The sequence below is a fragment of the Euprymna scolopes genome, chromosome 18 (assembly GCF_053919585.1).
Source record: "Euprymna scolopes isolate OS-2025 chromosome 18, ASM5391958v1, whole genome shotgun sequence".
Lineage (NCBI taxonomy): Eukaryota > Metazoa > Mollusca > Cephalopoda > Sepiida > Sepiolidae > Euprymna > Euprymna scolopes.
In genome coordinates, this window is record NC_136499.1 from 118,833,473 (window position 1) to 118,844,625 (window position 11,153).

The following is an 11,153-nucleotide window of genomic DNA, read 5'->3' on the forward strand; positions in this document are numbered from 1 at the left end:
TCCGATTAATTACAAATCCTTAAATATTTTACTATAGGTTAAATGTAAAGATATTCCCATAAACCTAAAAATACAATTGTGGATGATGCTCTCTCGATTTTAGTATTTCCGGTAGTTTAACATTTTTACTATTTTATAGTTATTACAAGCAATAGAAGGTTCTCCTTTAAACGAAATCAAACAAAAGAGACAATTAAAAGAATCGTTTGCCATCGGACCATAGGCACCAATTTTATCGATTCCGATACCGATACCCTCAATTCTTTCCATTTTTCCGATTCCCGATTCCGATTAATCCTCTAAAAACTAATATATATATATGCATATATATATGTATATGTATATATATATATATATATGCATATATATATATGCATATATGTATATATATATATGTATATATATATATATATATGTATATGTAAGTTTCGTAGTTAAATTTAAAATTCTGAAAAACAACATATATAGACATGTATTCGATTTAAGAATTTATTGTTTTACAAAAGGAATATATAGACGGGGTTATTTCAATTTCCTTAATCCATGGGTTTTAAAAAATGGCTCATATCATCAGAGGAAATGAAATGCAGTTAGCAAAATGTTCAGCTGCGAATGGACGCTATTTTGCTTTTCAGCACAATTATTGCTCTATTCTTAAATATTAAGCTTTTCATTTTTGGCTAGGATCTCCTTGAAAGTATTACTTCAAGTAATATCTAACAGGATTTTTCATTTGAATTCTATCAGTGTCTTATCTCGTTTATACATACATATATATATATATATATATATATATATATATATATATATATATATATATATAGTGGAAATGATAATAATTAAAATCTAAAGAAAGTGCTCAAACCAAGAAATCATCTCACCAACAAGACGCCAAAAACTTTAACATTAAGACTCGAATCTTAAAGTAACTCCCCTCCTCCTACCCCCACATGTTCCCCCCTCCATGTACCCCTATGCCTTCAGCCACACCAGAAATAAACTTCCCAGACCCTCCGCCACAATTCCTTAAACTCCAAAACTAAAACATTACCGACATACCAAGCGCCCCCTGCCACCTTCCCCTTGTTCCCTTCCTCTCTCTCTTCCGCCCTCCTCGCACCCTCTGACCTCATTCACTCTTTCACTATTTCATCTCATAATAACGAACATTTCTGTAAAATGTTTATTAATACTAGATTGTCGAATATTTAATTAGTAAAAGTATGCAGAAGGTGAAGTTTAAAAATATTTGTTTCAATAACATAATATATAATAATAATATGGATAAAAATAATTTAAAAAATGGATAAATAAATGAAAATAAAGGTAAATGTAAAAACTAATTGATTTATAATTATATATTAAGCTGATATGAATTATAACTCAATGATTTATGACTATCGGTTGAAATAATTTTACAACAAACATTTTATATTAAACGAATTAGTTTAATGATTTATAATGTACACTGAATTAATTATTGAATAATACTAAGTAAAAGTATATATATATATATATATATATATATATATATATATATATATGCGTTTTATTTTTTATTACTGTATCTTTCTGTTAAGTTACATTATTGTTTCAGCTACCCGTTTTTTTTGCCGTCTGTAACTTTCTCAGACTTTTACAGAAATGTTCGCTATTTGGGATGAAAGGACGGAAGAGCGGATAAGATCAGGGGGAGGGGTTGCGAGGAGGCCGGAAAATCCAAATATCACACACACACACACACACACACACATATATATATATATATATATATATATATATATATATATATATATATATATATATATATATATATGATATTTGGATTTTACCGTCACTGGATTATTTATCTTCCACCAGACTATCCATTCATGTAATCACCATTTTCTTCACCATATTCCCTCTGCTTCACTTTTTTGTTTTCAAGTAAGATCTTTGACTTACTTGTTGTTTCATCAAATACTTTTGCATTCAAAATCCGATCCCGCATGTTGCTAATTCCTACCCTCTGATGAGAAGGAAAGTATTTCTTCGAAACTCCGCGGATTAAGGACTATCCACTTATTTAGAGTTTCCTTTTCAGATTAAATATGTTTTTAACTCATTTCAAAGTGTTTTTAACATGTTTTATTAACTGTTTGTTCGTATATATATATATATATATATATATATATATATATATATATGTGTGTGTGTGTGTGTGTGTGTGTGTGTGTGTGTGTGTGTGTATGTGTTTTAAAGAGTTGAGCCGTCAACAATTGTAGCTTTTTCAGAATATTGCAATCTTTTAATATTTTTAAATATTTTTGATAACGCGTTTCAAGCCTTGCTCAGATATTTTTATATAAAAGCTCTTTTTAGTTGAAACTTTGTTGAATTTCTTTTTAGAAAACATTTTATTTCAGCCAGCACCGATTGTGTTTTTTAGAGAAATACTAATCTGAGACATTGTGTCCCCAGTAAGGGCAGTTCAAGGGTTCAATCAGTTAGAGTCAAGTTCATTTGGTGAGCGGGGAAGGTGTTTAGTCTATTTCGTGAATATATTTATGAGTTTTTAATGAGTTTTCTTTTTTTATGTGTGTCTGTGCGTGGGTGATAATTGCAATAATGAAATTCTGTAACCTGCATAAAATTATGATATATACACAATCATATTCAAATAGATCTTGACCTTATTAGCTATACCCGTGGCCGTCCTGCTGCTAAGTCAGCTGCCTAAAAGTAGATTGGCCGTCGGGACAAGATCACATAGTAGTATCTGTTCTTCAGATGCTGTACTTTAGTTTCTTGTTCTCTGTCAGTGGAGGAGAAATCCTTCACGACTGAGACAATTTTTATTTTTGTTCCTTTTCTCAACGTTAAAAAACGATCCTGGTGTCGGCATTGTAAATAGGGACAATCATATTTCCGTCATTCACACTGAGGAAGACCAACGAATCAGTGCCTTTGACAGAAAATTTCTTGTTTTTCTATGTTTTTCGAGCTGAATAAATATGTTACATTGAATAAAAACACGAAAAATATATCCAGTTTGGCAGAAAAGTAACTTATCTTGCCTTTGATAAAATTTATTTGTTATATATTTGTTCCATCTCCCTCAAACAAATTAGAGTGGTCGGTGTTCTGTCGTAGCGTATCTGGATATTTACCAAAAAAAAAAATATTTAGGTTTGGCTATAAATTCCTAAACTCATTTCACCCTAAATAATTTAGGTGACTGAAATAGGAATCTAATTGAATCTTTAATTTCCTGAATAGTATCCGATAATTCATTTTTCTTCGAGTTATATCGAATACATTAATACGGGCTTTAGGGGCTTTTTTCGTAATGTTACTGTAAACATTATTTTTTATTGTTACAAATTACGATGCTTTAAAAAAAGCAAAAATAAATTCTTGCGTTTTTTATTTACTACTAAAAACCATAACTTTAGTAAAGGTATTTTTTGTTTAAATAAAATAAAACCTTTTCACTAAGAGTTAAGTAAAAATAATTAGTTCATTATATTCTGCGATCATTATTTGAAAAATACTGCAATTTTCATTAAAATTCGTTAATTTCCTGATTTTTTGGTGAATTTTTAAGTAAAGGGAGGAGTCAAAATGTGTATACACTTTGAGCGTCGGCATTCATTTTGTGACCATGTGTGGTTAATTTAAATATCCAGTTTGGCAGAAAAGTAACTTATCTTGCCTTTGATAACACTTATTTTTTATATATTTGTTTTTTGACAACTTTTTCGAATCTATGTGTACAGTAATACAGACCCAAACTTCCGAGGTTGGAATCCCCCCCCACCTAAAATGTACTTGGAAAAATCGATTTTATAGTAAGATTTAAGAATGGTTAGTCGAAAAAAAGGTGAAAAACAAAACAAATAATCAATAAATAATTGTTACCAAAGGCAATAAATGCTACTTTTTTTTTTTACTTACATTGAATATTTTCAAGCGCTTTTCTTTATTTTTTAATAATCTAATGCGGGCATGTGGGTGCCAAATACATCCAGATTTTCTAGAATTTCCCGCTAGATTGTAAACGAAATCTCCAGATATAGCAGGAAAACCGCTAAATTGTAACACTTGTCACGTGACAGGAAGCGGTAATAAATAATTGTCCCTAAATGAAAAAAATGGCCTCTCGGTACAAAGAAATCAACCTATTTATCATAGAAAAATTAAGTATAATGTTATAATTAAAAAGAAATATATAAAAACACACATGGATATAGTAAACATATTATACCAAAACGTGGAAGCCATCCGTCCAGTGGTTTTTTAGACAATTAATTCTGAACGAACCAACATTTACATTTATATATATATATATATATATATATATATATATATATATATATATATATATATATATATATAAGATGGCAACGTTCTGTCTTGTAAGATGTGGTGTTGTCCTAGTCTAGTTCACTACAACATCTGTGGCATATAGTCCAATTCTGGACTTGCAGCCGCGTTCTTTGTTACTGCAGGTGTAGTCAGCGGCAGGGTTGAACCGTATCATTCGTCGCCTACGAATTCCTTGTTCATCACAATGTATTTCTCTCATGAATGTGTTTTTCTCATGACTGTGTTCGTATAGATATATTTCAATAATTTTTCTTTTCGCTTGTGGTTGAATTTTTCAAATATACAATATGAAAGTTTAAATAAGCAATCCGATAAAATCCTTATGTCTTGATTTCAAATCATGCTTCCATAGTTTCGTTGACTTCCTCCAGCCGTGCGCGATCATTGCGTGTACCCCCCTCCCCAATATCATGAACGCACAGCGCCGTCTTTTTAAATTAAATCGCAATATGCATAAATGCCCAACACAGAGCTATGTAAACATGGCCAAATTATTGAGCGTATGATATTCTGTTTTGGCGAGATGCGTCCAAGCATCGAGTTGAAAAGCGCTGTCTATTTGCCCCTCGATCGGTCAGTTGGTCACGATTCGTTTGGACAATTTATTTTCCTGTCAAGATTGAATGTTTTTTTTAATACAGCGTCTTCGCCTACCAATGCTTAAATGCTAGTTAAGCATAGAAGTTTAATAAATATAAGGTGGACATTGAGGCAACACCGTGATGATGTTTATGAGGGTGGTGATTGGGCAAAATGTTCTTATTAAAGCAGGCGGCCAAACAAAAAATTGGAATTGAACATGACCGTGTTGCAGCAAACTGGGAAGCAAGCCCGCGGTATTGTGTTACACAGGCGGACAGTTCTAGGGAAGAAACGTTGCTAATCGAAGTTTTGTTTAGTTGTAGATGGTAGTGATGAGACGGTTCCTATATTTTCCCGATTCCGATACAATTACCGATTTCGATTTTCCTAAATCTCAAGATATTTAACTATGAAGTAGTTATTTTTTTCCCAATAATCATAGAAACCTTCGTTAAATTTGCAGATATATGGGCAAGCGTAAGGGATGATCTATAGATGTTAATTTTTGTATTTAAATATCAATAAATATTCATTACTTTATCATTATTACCAGCAGTGGAAGATTTTTACTTAAAAAAAAATCAAATAAAAATAAAAAAACGATGATTCAAACAATCGGTTTTATTTTGCATCGGAAAAAGTTACTATTTTCCCCCAATTCTAATACTGATTCCAATACACCTAAACGTTCATATTTTTCTGATTCCCGATTCCGATTTCAAAACTAATAATAATCGTCCCAACACTAATAGATGATAGCAGATAGCTAAGTAGGTAGTAAAAGTAGTAGGTAAAGAGTGGGATGAGAGAGAGAGAGAGAGAGAGAGAGAGAGAGAGAGAGAGAGAGAGAGAGAGAGAAACGGAAATTATTGAGAGTGGTTGTCGCTGAATTTTTTTTTTTTTTGTGAATGTTGTACTGGGCATAAACTGTAGATAGGCAGTTTTTAGAAAGAATCCTTACTCATAAATATATATATATATATATATATATATATATATATATATATATATATAGAGAGAGAGAGAGAGAGAGAGAGAGAGAGAGAGAGAAAGAAAATATTGGGGAGAGAGAGAATGAAAATATTGACGATTGACAGTGGTTGTGTTTAAACGTGTTTTCATTGTGATTATTTTACAGGGCATGGTAGGGCATAGATTAGAGCTCAGTCGAGCTCCTACAATAAAAATAATGATAGAGTAGAGAAAGCAAAAAGTGTCAGCAACCACTGGATTTTGAAGTCAATTTTTACCCTGACTTCCGAAATATAATAACAAAATCCACTGCCATGCTCAGTGTTTCTTACTATCGCCATTCTCATCCTTGAAAGGAGTACACATTTTTGATAATCAATCATGTCTGCAATAGGTAGGGGTTTCAATTTTAATATAAATAAGATTAAATCAACTTATTTATATTGGCCCATGCATGTCTAGAAGAAATGTGTAGGTCAGTCACGCTCATAATAGTATTGGAATCTTCGAAAAAGAATGTAGATACCACGAACAAAGCTTATTTCGTAAAACTGCCTGTTTGTGGAACTCTGGTCCTCTGGTCATCTTCCCAGCTGACTAAAATATTGTCGTTTTCAAGTCTAATGTAAACAAGTTCTTGTTGACCTGTCCTCAGAAATGAGAAAAATATACCATATTTTCATTACTATTACTACACTATTGTCCAAATGGCTACCGTACACAGATATACTCTTATCCTTGAGTAGTCTTACAACCTTGATAAGTGGTGATCCCTTATTATGAAAAAAAATACGCATAAACCGCGCTAAATGGAAATACACATCTACAGCGATCCGTTCGTATTTTTGTTTCATTTTAAGCTTGGTCGATTAAAATTGCAGCTAAAAGATATGACAGACCTAATATTGGAATGAGAGGCGCTGAGGAGAAAAAAAGATAAATATTTTGTTTAGCGATGTCTTTGATTAACTATCCATTCCGACATTTATTCCCGGCTGTCACTTTTGAAAAGGCGAATAATTATCGGGAGGCAGTCATCAAGATTTTCTTTTTACTCCTTAGCGTTAATAATTTGTCAGCTTTTACTGTTTACATGGACTTATTATTCATTGATACGAAAAAACTTTGTATGCATATATATATATATATATATATATATATATATATATATATATATATATATATATATATATATTAGGATGAAATATATCAATGGAAACAACTACATACATGTGTGATTTATATATATATATATATGCATGTGTGAGTTATATATGTATACATACATGTGTGAATTATATATATATATATATATATATATATATATATATATATATATATATATATATATATATATATATATATATAAGGATGAAATATATCGACGGAAAAAACTACATATATGTGTGAATAAAAATATATATATGTGTGTGTGTGTATGTGTGTGCGTGTGTGTATATGTAGATATATATATCCGTGTGAATTATATATATACATACATGTGTGAATTATATATATCTATATACACACATATATATATATGTATATATATATATATATAAATATATATATATATATATATATATATATATATATATATAAAATATTTTGCTGGAAAGAACTACATATACATAACCGTGTGAATTATATATATATATATATATATATATATATATATTTATATTTATATATATATATTTCTGTAGAAGTATACTGTATTTCCTTATAATATAATATATAGCAATCCATATTTTATAAGCTCAATGTAATTACAGTGCATATAATGAATGAATGACAAAAGTCCACATTCCAAAGTTCATGATGTAGACAATCTTACAATTCATTTAATTCAGTTGACACTTACAATTCTTGACATTATCTGTTTCGTAGCACAAAGTCATTCATTTGATCAATCAGTGGATATATTTCATCAGAAGAAATAGCAACAATAAATTCACGAAAAGGAAATAAAATGCGTTTGGACATGATTCAAAAATCCGAAAATTGGAAGAGAAGCTACAAATACCTTATTGTTAACTTACAGTACGCCATTTTGAACACAGAAAAAATGGTATACATATAATTTTAAGGTTTTTATTGTTCAGAAGTAAGGGAATCGGTGAAGGTAATCAGTGCCATATAATGGGGTTAATACAAGAGTGCTCAATACCGAAGAAGAGCAAGGTATATTTTTATTTGTTTCTTCATAAGGAGGATTTTTGTATTAAAAATCTTTCTCGGACCTTTCTAAACTGAGAATATGAGCAGCCATGTTGTTTTAGGTGTGCGGAAATTGAGCTTGTGTCGGTAAGGAGTAGATTCAATCGTCTTGAAATATATTAGTCATGTGATCAATGTAGCTATTGGTGTTAGAAATGAATTCTCCTGAGGAGCATTTGAATTGATAGACTACATTGGCTTCATCGGTTGATTTTCTTGTCCAGGAAGTGTTGTTATTAATTATAAGATTAGCAGTTGTTAATTTCTTATAGTAAATGATAAATCGGATCTTCTTATTATTGACTGGGGATATATATCGATATATTATATTTCTTAGTACCTTTTCATCTGATTTAAAGTTGTGATGTAGTTTGTTGCGATGGATTATATTGATGGGGTGGGGATTGCAAACTTGGCTATTAATTTGGTATCGGCTTCTAATTGTCAGTTTAATTTGTTTATCTACAAAGAAATAGAATTGGTTATTAATCAGTACCTGTTTGATATTCTTTAATTCATTGTAGATTTTTTTTTTCATTTGAGGAGAATAATTTGGCTCGATTGATAAGATTTTTTATAATTGCGGTCTTGTGTCGATAAGGACACACACACACACACACACACACACACACACATATATAGAGAGAGAGATGGATAGATAGATAGATATATATATATAGATAGATGTTGTTTTGTTTTGGTTTTAGCGATATGTTTTCAATGAATTCAATTATTTACGAAAGTGCATTTTTACCTAAATGCAGGTTGGGGATAATTTTCCCTTTTAACCAATTTAGTATCCCCACATGGGGAGCGGTATATAGATTATTTTAAAAATGCAATTATCCACTGAAACGTGTTTTGTCGTCTAGGACTCCTCATAGTGGTTGTATCTAGCGAGATTCGAAATATTTATATATATATATATATATATATATAAATATATATATAACTACTTAATTTATCGTTTTTATATGGTCCTCTTCTATTCAGGATTTAGTTAGCCAATCAGCTTTCTCGTATCCACCGCGCCCCTTCCTGTGTTCACAAAATAAAATTTACTCTAGGATAGCGATACAAAATAGTTTTAAAACTAACAAAAACAATAGAAAATAAACAAATAAATAAATTAAATAAACATGAATATACATAAACGATCACACATATATGTATGTATATATATATATGTATATATATATGTGCATATATGTATGTACACATATATTTATATATAAACTAACAATAAAAAAACACTAACCTAGTTTTAAAACAGATCCTTTGTCCGATAAAATTCATGCCCATTGGCTAATAGGAAGGGGCGCGGTGGATACTAGAAAGCTGATTGGCTAACTAAATCCTGAATAGAAGAGGACCATATAAAAACGATAAACAACCACAGAATTCGCGCATAAGCCTGAGGAGTCCTAGAGTGGATGAAACGTCGAATATTAAGTGTAGCTTAATCGCCGCCATATATATTTTATAAATTACTAAATATATATATATATATATATATATATATATATGTGTGTGTGTGTGTGTGTGTGTGTGTGTGTGTGTGTCCCAGACCACTGGCATTGATGGAGGGGAGACTTAAACTTGTTGCTATGGTTTCAAATGATGTAAACTAGCAAGAGAAGACTTGATTCCAGATATCTCTAGCATCTCTTGGAAAAAGTCTACGATTCTGAATATCTGCAATATAAAATAATCCGCATGCACTTTACTTTATCTATTAGAATCAAAGAGGGGAGATATATTATATGAAATATATTTGTTGTTATTTTAGTTTCCACTCCATCAAATATATATACTAGAATTTCAGCCCGGCGTTGCCCGGGTGTTTGGAGGTGTATGCTGAGCAAAAAAAAAAAAAAGAGTAAATTTTTTTTTATTTGACCCCTATTATGACCACTTAAAATTTAGAGTTTCGGGCTCAAATCACTTTATTAAGTTAGATCCAGGTTCAAGGAAACTATATCTAAAATTTCAAGTGTCTAGACCCAATATTGTCGGAGGAGTTTGGTAGAGTTCTTAAAAGTCAAATCGTTGAAATTTGGCCCCTTAACAGCCAAATTTCTGGCTGACACCCGTCACATCGATTTTCCCAAATCTCAGTACCCGGTATTTCAAATTTCGAGTCTATAGACTAAAAATTGACAGAGTTATTGCGTAGGGAAATGTACACAGACAGACAGACAGACAGACAGACGCGTTCACTTTTATATATATATATATATATATATATATATATATATATATATATATAGGCAAATTTGGGCATATTTTGCAGATTTCGTATCTATTATTACATACCCAACATTCTATTGGATATTATATTGTACCTAATATACAGTAGTGATTTCAAAAGATTTTAAACAGTTAGAATCGAAACCAAGCATTTAGCGCTCCAGTTGTGTTCCATGCCGTTAGAGCTATCGACAGATATATAAGGAAGATTGAAGATTAAACCACTTCAAGCTACGAATGAATTTGCGCATGCGCAAATGTAATGGTAATATGTCGTCAAGCTGAAATTAATATTTTTACGTTTCAACTTGCGGACATATATCTGTACACGATATTTATCCATCCAAACAAAGATTGAACTTAGTATAAACAAGCGTTGGTGTATGATTACTATTACCTGTTTATTTTAGTGTTATGTGACCAATTAATAATAATAATAATAATAAACGGTTAAATATTTTCACACGACAAAACATATATCTACTGTTTTATTTACATAGATTGTACTATTATTATTATTATTATTATTATTATTATTATTATTATTAGCTCACAAGGAGTTTTCACACAGGTCATTAAAAATCTATCCATGAAAACAACCTGTGGTGTTCCCTGGAAGCCGAGTGACAACAAGTCTCCCCAGATTTTCCACTACCCTCCACCTCTTTCATTTACATTTGCAAATAAAGCTGCGTTATCGCAACAGCCGCTTAGTATTGATTTCTCGCTGGCAGCGGCTATTGGTCTTCACTGGAATTTGA